The sequence below is a fragment of the Austrofundulus limnaeus genome, unplaced genomic scaffold, assembly GCF_001266775.1.
Source record: "Austrofundulus limnaeus strain Quisiro unplaced genomic scaffold, Austrofundulus_limnaeus-1.0 Scaffold1138, whole genome shotgun sequence".
NCBI classification, from domain to species: domain Eukaryota; kingdom Metazoa; phylum Chordata; class Actinopteri; order Cyprinodontiformes; family Rivulidae; genus Austrofundulus; species Austrofundulus limnaeus.
In genome coordinates this window covers 19,243-28,353 of record NW_013953540.1, presented here as the reverse complement: position 1 = coordinate 28,353, position 9,111 = coordinate 19,243, and positions in this window count along the sequence as shown.

Sequence of the window (9,111 nt, the reverse complement as noted above, 5' to 3'; positions counted from 1 at the left end):
TATATATATATGGAGAGAAAGAGGGAAAGCCAGGAGTCCTTATCTGAGCGCTTGTTTCCCAGTGAGGCAGTGGCCTCTTGAGCCATTTGAAGCTTCCTCTGAGTGACGGGCCGTAAAGACAAATGCTTGTTAAGTCGCTCATTCAATGACTCGCAGAGCAGAAAAGGATCTAAGTGTTAAAAAAACACACACACACACACACACACACACTGCCTTTTCTATCCCCCTCCACTCCCCACCCCGCCCTGTCAGCTGAAGCTTAGGTTGGCTGTGTTCAGTTCCACCACTAATCTGTCAATTACAGCCTAAAAGCCTCCACCATGTCACTGCCACGTTTAATAAACTGGGGCTGAATGTTGATTTTTGTAATTTCTTAAAAAAACGTTATCCTCCTTCTTTATTTTTTTTTTAATTTTCACTTTTCTTTCTTAGACCATGACTGTGACTGATAGCTAAAACTTGATGTGTGCTGCAGCCTCCTCCCTGTTTTCAGTCACACTCGTGACACGGCTCGTGGAGATGACATTATGTCAGTTGCTTCTCCCACCAAAAATATTTCTGCTATTTTTATCCATCTCAAGCAGCACATTTGACAAAAATGTAAAAGCTGGCACAAAAAAAAGGCATGCAAATCATATGATATCACCTCTGTATGATACTTTAAAGGGGTTTTCAAATGGTAAACTGCAGTCTGGACCTGAATAAAAATGCAAATGGTCTGAATTTATATAGAGCTTTATCGTCTAAGGTGTCAATGTTTTTTTTTTTTTTTAGAATATGATCATTTATTTCAGGCAAGTGCAGCTTTCCTCACATTTAGGGTAGTCACTTTAAGACTGCACAGCTTTTTGTAAATAGCCTTTTATCAGGTAATGCAGCTTTTCCTGCATTTCCTGTGATTTATTTTTGGTGGCGCAGCTTTTCTAACATTTACGGTAATTCCCACAAATACCCCTGCATCTCTCAGCTGAAAAGCATAAATGTAGCAACTCTGAAATGTCACATATTTATTTCACCTTAATGATAAAAGTAATTTAGTATTAAACCAACAATAATGCTCCATAATCTTCCACTGTATTATGGTGCTTTAATGTGGAACAGGATTTGTCATCACTCTTAACACTTGTTAAAGCTGTATATCAGTGCTATATATACCACCTAAATATGATGTTTTGTCATGTGGTTGGTTCTGAGTACATATTAAGTGTATAGAATATATACTACAGATTGGTGGGATGTCTTGTTGTAAACAGTTTTAATTAAGATTTTTTTAAGGTTTGGCTTTGTGGCTTTTTATGTAGTTTTTAAAGGAATACACATGATTTAAAGGCTTCTATTCTATTCTATTCTATTCTATTCTATTCTATTCTATTCTATTCTATTCTATTCTATTCTATTCTATTCTATCAGTTGCATACTGTGTTTGTGATCAACACATTCTATGTTTCATTCCTTCCACAAACTTGGACCTGAAAGAATTTAATGTAGAAGTTCGTGTTGTGGGTTTGTTTTGGACTCAAAATGAACGATGGACTGCTGCACTGAGATATGTCAACAGAGCATTAACAGGAAAAAAAAAATGAAGATCTGGAAGGTGGGTGAGGTCATTGCTAGATGGTTAAAGGCTTACTGAAGAAAATGCTGGTGAACGCCACAGATACGCTGCAGAGATATCTCACGTGGACAAAACGCCCCACACCAACAAACACAACAACGTCATTATGTAATGTAATTAACGTAATACATCAAGCTTACACCATAGTGTGCTGTAACTTTCTTTAAAACTACATATAAGCAGTATATATAAATATAAACATGTGCTTCGGCTGCAGGTAATGAACACGATTATTTATATCACCATTAAGTCAAAATGCAATGAGTCCAATAACTCATCAGTCAAAGCAGTGTTTCTAAAACTTTTTAGTTCTGAGTTGTTACTGTCAGAAACTTGCATCCGTCACTACTGCTGGTTGATGCTCACCACACTAACAAAGCCACATAAAACCACATAATGACAACACAAACATCTATGGCTGCTGTATTTACGTTTTATTAAACATGCCATATTAGCAAATACTCTAATTCCTGATGTGACTTCTGGAGAGATTTAGTGTTTCATGACCCCCAGAGGGTAGTTTGTTTCTTGTGGACAAATGTTCTCTAAACACAAGAAGCTGATATAATAGATGAATAGGCCCGCTGTGAAACATGCAGGTTTGTTGCCCTTTCTGACACAACTTGGACTCCAACCTGCACCCTTACAAAATGGCAGCACTGACCACTGAGCTACCGTAGCTCCCCGCAGGTTAGAGTTCTGTCATTTTACAAAATGTCTGAAAACCATAAAAGCAACTTTTTATTCTCTGTAAACATTTCTCAGAAAAGTATTTTATAACTAATTAAAAACAGTTAATTGACATAATGAGAATAAAGGCTGATTGTGCTTAAAGACAAAGAAGATGATGAGCATCGTTTTATGAAAGCCTGAATAAAAAAGTGTTGCAAATGATTCTCTATGCGCAGATGTAAATTATATCAATAAAAGATGCTGAAATCCTGGAATAAAAAGTCCTGTACCAACAAGCTGAACATTAATATTGCAGGACTCTGATGGTGTTTAAAAACAAGATGCTTTATGGAAATCACTGCAGGATCTGAAGAAGAGCAGAGTTTATCACTGCAGAAACAAATGAACTAAAACTTCATGCAAATAAAGAAAAAACACAGAAGAAGAGTTCCGTCTTGTTTAAAACAAACCGATTACTCATAAAAATGGAAAATCAACTAATTTATAAAGATAGTACGGCTGGGAAGGAACCATTATTATGTAGTAAAAATCTAAAAAAGTTTAAAGGCTGCCAGTCAGAAGACATCTGTTTCAGTTTTTACACCTTTCTACATAAAAATGCAGGATCACATTCTGCACATTGGACACCTTAGGTGCCAAATCGACCAGCTGCTTGTTCAAACCTGCCATCCACTGAGAATTCAGCTTTTGAAACACATGAAACAAAAAATATGACAAAGGAAACATCAAGCTAATGATCTGATAAAACTTTGATTTTTAAAATCTACTCTAACTTTTCTCCTCAGCTCCAAAACCTCTAAAGAGTCGTAAAATAAGATGTAATGATAAACACATTTGTACAAACTAATTAAACAAGCTAAATCCAATGGCATTTTACTTTTGTTTAAAGCTCTTAAGCTCCCACACAGTATCTCATTTCCTTGTGAGACGATCACTTTCCGTCGCTGAAACATTAAATTGTGTTTGAGCACTTTAATGCCGGTGCGGAGCAGCAAAAGCAACAATGAAAGTTTAATGCGAGCACCGAAGGAGCGTTGAAACGACTCACGTTCTCTAAAGCCCACATTACTAATGCTGAACGTTTCTCCTATCAATAATTCATCCGGCTCCGGGGGGAGTTTGTGGTGTTCTTTAATGAGATGGAAAGATAGATCTGAATTCACAGTCAGGTCATAGCCGAAGTGTCAACACGCCATAACTCCCCCGAGGCCGGGGCCCTCCAGCAGTCTGCGGCTGCTGTCTGCAAACAACGAGCCGAAGACAGGATCACAACCGTGTCTGCTTCGATTTCTGCGCATCAAACCTCCTAATCTCTGCTCTCCGAGTTAACGAGCTGAACGCGACAGAAAACAGAAGTTTATGATAATTGTGTGAACGCTGACTCAGCATCCATATAATTGTTTTCCTGTTGTTTCTTTGTTTTGTACATTTTTTGCAATCAAACGTCTTCTGCATACATTTTGCTATTTAAATCATTTATAGGTTCATCACATTCAGAAGACGGGTACTATGACTGACTTATTTTGTGTACCTTTATACTTTTTTAAAAAGTTATAAAAATGTTTATAAATATTTTCTCTAAAGGAAAAAAAAAACACTGCTTTACTTCAGCTTGTCTGTTCTGTTGTTACCTTCTAAAGCACATTTTAGCTTTTAGCTACTGCTTTGCTGTTTGGCTACTGTTAGCTTTTACCAAGCCTTCTACGTCCAGCAAGCCTTTTGTTCTTTTCAGCTTATCTTTAGATACTTTTTGCTAGCGACCAGCTACATTTAGCTTTTCATAAGCTTTTTGCCACTTCTAGATTTGAGGTTTTAGCAACTTTTTAATACTGTTGCTTTTAGCTAACATTTTGCTACTTGTAGCTACCCTTTGTTACCTTTTAGCTAGCATTTTGCTACTTTAACTTCTGTCTAGCCTTTTGATACTGTAGCTTTTTGCTTTTAGTACTTTTGATCAGCCTGTTGCAACTTTTAGCTTTTAGGAAACTTTTTGTTACTTTTAGATAGTGTTTTTCCTACTTTTAGCTTTTATCAAGAGTTTTGCTACTTTTAATGTCTATCAAACCGTTTGTTCTTTTTAGCTTTTAGCTGTTTTGTAAATACTGTTGCTTTTAGCTATTATTTTTGCTACTTTAACTTCTGTCTAGCCTGTAGCTTTTAGCTTTTAGTATTTTAGTACTTTTTGTAACTTTAAGTTTTTAGGTAACTTTGTTACATTTATATAGTGTTTTTCTACTTTTAGATTTTAACTTAACCTTTAGCTTTAAAATGTCTTGCTATTTTTGGCTTTTAGTTAGCATTTAGCTTCTTGTTATTAGTGTTTTGCTACTTTTAGCTTTAACAACCCACTTTCAGCTGCTTCAGCTAAATTCAGCAGTCATTCAGCTCTCAGCGTTCAGTTTCTTTAGCTCAGTTCAACTTCAGTGATCCAGATATCAGAAGAGGAGTTTGGTTTTGAGCTACCTGAAACAGCTAAAGTTTTCTCAGACCTTAACAGCACTTTTTCCTTCTGAAAAGCGAAAATGATTCTCTGTGCATGTGTAATAAACCACATTTTGTTTTAGCTTTCACCACCATGAATGTGAAATCCAAGCTGTAATCGGTTTAACACGTTCATCTTCACTTCAGCTGCTACATTTCATCATACTTTGACCTCCTTCACCTAAAATCAGATTACAAAGATTGTCTTGACACAACACTGACCCTGCTGCTTTTGTCGACTCACACACCTGCAGCTGCTGAACACAATGTCTGTCTGTCTGTCTGTCTGTTAGCAAAATATCCCATAAACTACTGAGGGGATTTTAATGAAACTCCTAGAAAATTTTCTTTGGATATTCATCAACTTATTAATTTCTGATTCACCAGATTCAAGATTGCATCAAAGCAAAACACAAAACTGGCTGTAAGTCAGTTAACAGATGTTGACCTCAACACGTGTGGTTGCAGCTGAGAGTCATCCTCAACACACACTTTGAGTACTAACACACAAAAACACTTAATATTGCATTCAAATATACACTGTTTTCAAGATTTAAGGCTGAAGTTGAAAACGTCCTTTTTTTCCAATTGGACATGATTTTAGTTTAAAACATTTGGCTTCAAAGGCTGAAGCTGATTTTTATTCCTTGAAGAAATGCCTGACAATAAATTTGATTTTTATTTTCATTTGTTTAACCTACAATAAGCTTGATTATTTTAAATGTACTTTTTAAAATTGAAACTTTAAAAGAGAAGATTTTCAACTGTCTTCCTTAAGTTCACAAATCCAAACAGTTTTATTTAATTACAACAACATAAAAACTAAAACAAGTTCACTCATTCTGCTTCTTCAAACACTGTACAGAATGCTCTGAGGACAATCCGAGTTCAATCTGTTTTCTGGGCAGCGATGAGAAAATACTTCACAAAAAATTTGATTCTAGGTGTTTTTTCTGTACGTTTGTGTGTGTTCAGCCATAACAATGTAATTTCATGTGGGTCTGCCAACCAATGTTACAGTGCCAGGAGTTATTAATCCATATTATTGTGTGGATTATAATTCACACCATTGTTTTTCTGTTTATACTTTCTATATGTTTTTGCGCAACAAAACGTTCTGCTTCATCAGGAGTAGTGTGCTATAAAGTTTGTAACTTTTCTTCTTGTCAACAATTTAATTTATTTATAGATATTCTCTCCATGGAAACACATGGAAATCTCTTCAGATCCTCCAAAATCATTCTTCTATGTAATCTGTAAAGTTCAGTAAACTTTCTCTGGTTTTGTGAAGCTCTTATTAGTTTTTATTACTTTCAGCTCATTGGTTTTAGCTATGGTTTTGCTCATTTAGCTTTTAGCTGGATTTTGCTTGTTGATATGGTTTTACAATTTTAAACTTTGTATGAATTTTAGCTTTTAAACACAATTTTAGTTCCCGTTTTAACTTCAAATTTTAGCTATTGTTTTGCCTATTGAAATTTGTAGCTACAATAGCTTTTTTGTTACTGTTTTGAAAATCCTTTTGTACTGTTTTGCTTATTTCAGCTTTTAGCTATATTGTTCTTTGTTATTAGCTTCTGGTTTGCTTATTTTAGATTTTAGCTACAGCTTTGTTGCTTTTTGCTGAAAATTGCGAAGCCATCATAATTTTCAGCTTTTAACTATGCTTGTACTAAGTTTAGCATTTACCTATTTGTTTGTTCTGCTCTATTTTACAGTTAACCTCCATTTTGCTAATTGTATGTTTTAGCTAATGTTTTGAAAATTTAACTTGTGGCTTTTTCATGGTTTTGATAATTTCAGGTTTATCTATTTTATTTCTTATTTGACCTGTTAACTAGCATTTTACTGATTGTCTATTGTAGCTACTGATTCACAGATCTTACCTTTTAGATATGGTTTTGCTACTTTTAGCTGTTAACTAAAGTTTGACCACTTTTGGTTATTAGTTACTGTTCTGCTCCTTTCAGGTTTTAACCACCATTTTGCTAAATGTAACATTTAGCTTGTGTTTTGCAAATTTAACTTCTGGCTTTTTTGTGATTTTTTTTTTTTTTTCAGATTTAGCTAATGCACTTCTGATAGGACATTTTAGACTGTTCTGCTGATTTGACCATTTAGCTACTGTTTTGCTAATATTAGCTTTTAGCAACTGTTTGGCTGATTTTAGCTTGTGTTCTGCGTGTTACAGCTCAAAGATTTAAGCTTGAACCACCATCAGCAGTCACTCAGCCTTCAGCAGTCACTCAACTTTTTCACAGAAAATGTAACTTCTCCAGTTTCCGAGCAGATCCTGTATTGCCGTCTGTCGGTTACGTTACTCACATTAGAGTCGAGGAAGTCGATGCTGTCCAAGCTTTTGCTCCTGTGGATGCGGCCCTTGATGCGGCGGAGGGATGGCTTACCCTGACCGGTCCCTGCAGAGGAGGTTGCTGCTGCTGCTGCTGCTGCTGTGGCTGAGCCGGCAGTCGGGCTGGGGTGATGCCTGAGGTCAGGAGGAAGAGGAGGAGGAGGAGAAAAACACAACATCAGAACAAATAAGCACACTGTGAACATGGCTGTATCACAGCAGGATGAAGCGCCGCGGGATAGAGAGAATTAGAAGAACACTGTCACAGCTGTGGATTTCAGAAGCAGTTACTGGCTTATACTGTAGAGCTCCTGCCTACAGGTTCTCAGGAAGCTACGGAGCCTTGAACAAGATGAGCTCCACAGCAGTCAAACAGTAGCTGGGTCTTGGTGAGACATGGGAGGAGGCTTTAAAATGACACAGCACTGTTGTATCAGCAAAATAAATCACCTTTAAACAACTGAATTTAAATAATTTCATCAAGAACAGGCCTAATTGTCTCCAATCCTGAGATTTAAACAAAGCAACAGAACTGAAAACAGTTTGTTTTCCATAGAAAAATTCAGATCTGACATAACCTGGTTGAATCTACATAAATTAGTGTACAATGTTGCTCTGCTGTGTGTTGATTTAGTCTTGTAACCCGTTGTAACACTGGACACTTATTGTACTTTATATTATTATTTAAAGCAGTAGCATTAGTAGTAAAAACACAACTTTTGCATTGTTAACCTACTTTGGGAATTAGTTACAAGTGTAAAGTTTGGTAATCAGGTTATAAACCCTTAGAGAGCCCTCCTTTACAGCCATAAAATTAAGAGTCACAGCCCTTAAAATTTAGTTAGTCAAATTGATTTTATGCTAGATTTAAAGAAAACATAGTTAAAAGTCTTACTGGCAAACAAAAATGTTTAGACTTTGATTACTTTTAACCAAAACCATTTTGTGTGTCAAATTTGTATTTTTTTATTGACATTTATTTAACCAGGCAGATCCATCAATTTTGCAAGGGTGACCTGTTGACTATGGAGGAAACTGACACATTTAGAAATAAAAGCAGGAATAAATGCACCAATAAATCAATAAATACACTTAAAATGCATCAATTATTTTTAAAATGGAGAACTTTACTTCATGCTTTTTAATTTAATTGACCTTCATATTTATTTTTCCAGCTTAGTTCCAACAAATGAAATATTTTAGCAAATAATTTAAATTTTACTGTTTTTTAAATATATATTTTGTTTTTCATTTTACTTGTAGATGCATTTGTGTCTCTTAAATGTTTTTAGTTATTTTTAATAGTTTTTCCCCCACAAATCTTTATTTCCATGTATTGTTTTTACATATTTCTGTCTCCAGTTTTCGCTTTACCTTATTCATTTCTCCTCATTATGTAAATAAGGTAGGTGGTCCATCTTGGGTAAGCTCCTCTCTTATTGGTCAACAGACAATAAGGAGCAGGATCCATGTGCAGATCTACTGCGCATGCTTGTGCTGCCTCAGTTTAGCTTAAAGTTTAAAGTTTAGTTTAAACCAAAGGCAAGGAAAAAAACACTTACCTAGTCCTTTGTTTCAAACTAAACTTACACCACTGTTATGAATTAGTCTCTGTCTGCCCAGTCCCAGTCTTGTTTCATGTTTATCCAGTCTCATGCCCACTCTCACCCATTTTTCCACTCATTGCTTCACCCCCTCCCATCACTGAAACTCTAATTTGCCTCATGCCACGCACCTGGGTTCCTCTGTATTTAAGCCTGACTCTCCCACTGCTTCAGTGCCAGATTTTCATCAGTTCTCCCTGTGATCATCCAGCGTTCTAGTTCCCATGCCTCGTACCTGTCTTGTGTCCTCGACCCTGTTCATGTCCACCGATTTCTCGACTCCTGCCTCTGGCCCTTCTGGTTTTGTCCTGTCATCTGCCTCCACGGTAACGACCCTTTTTCTGGTTTTTTGGCTCACGTCTCTGGTC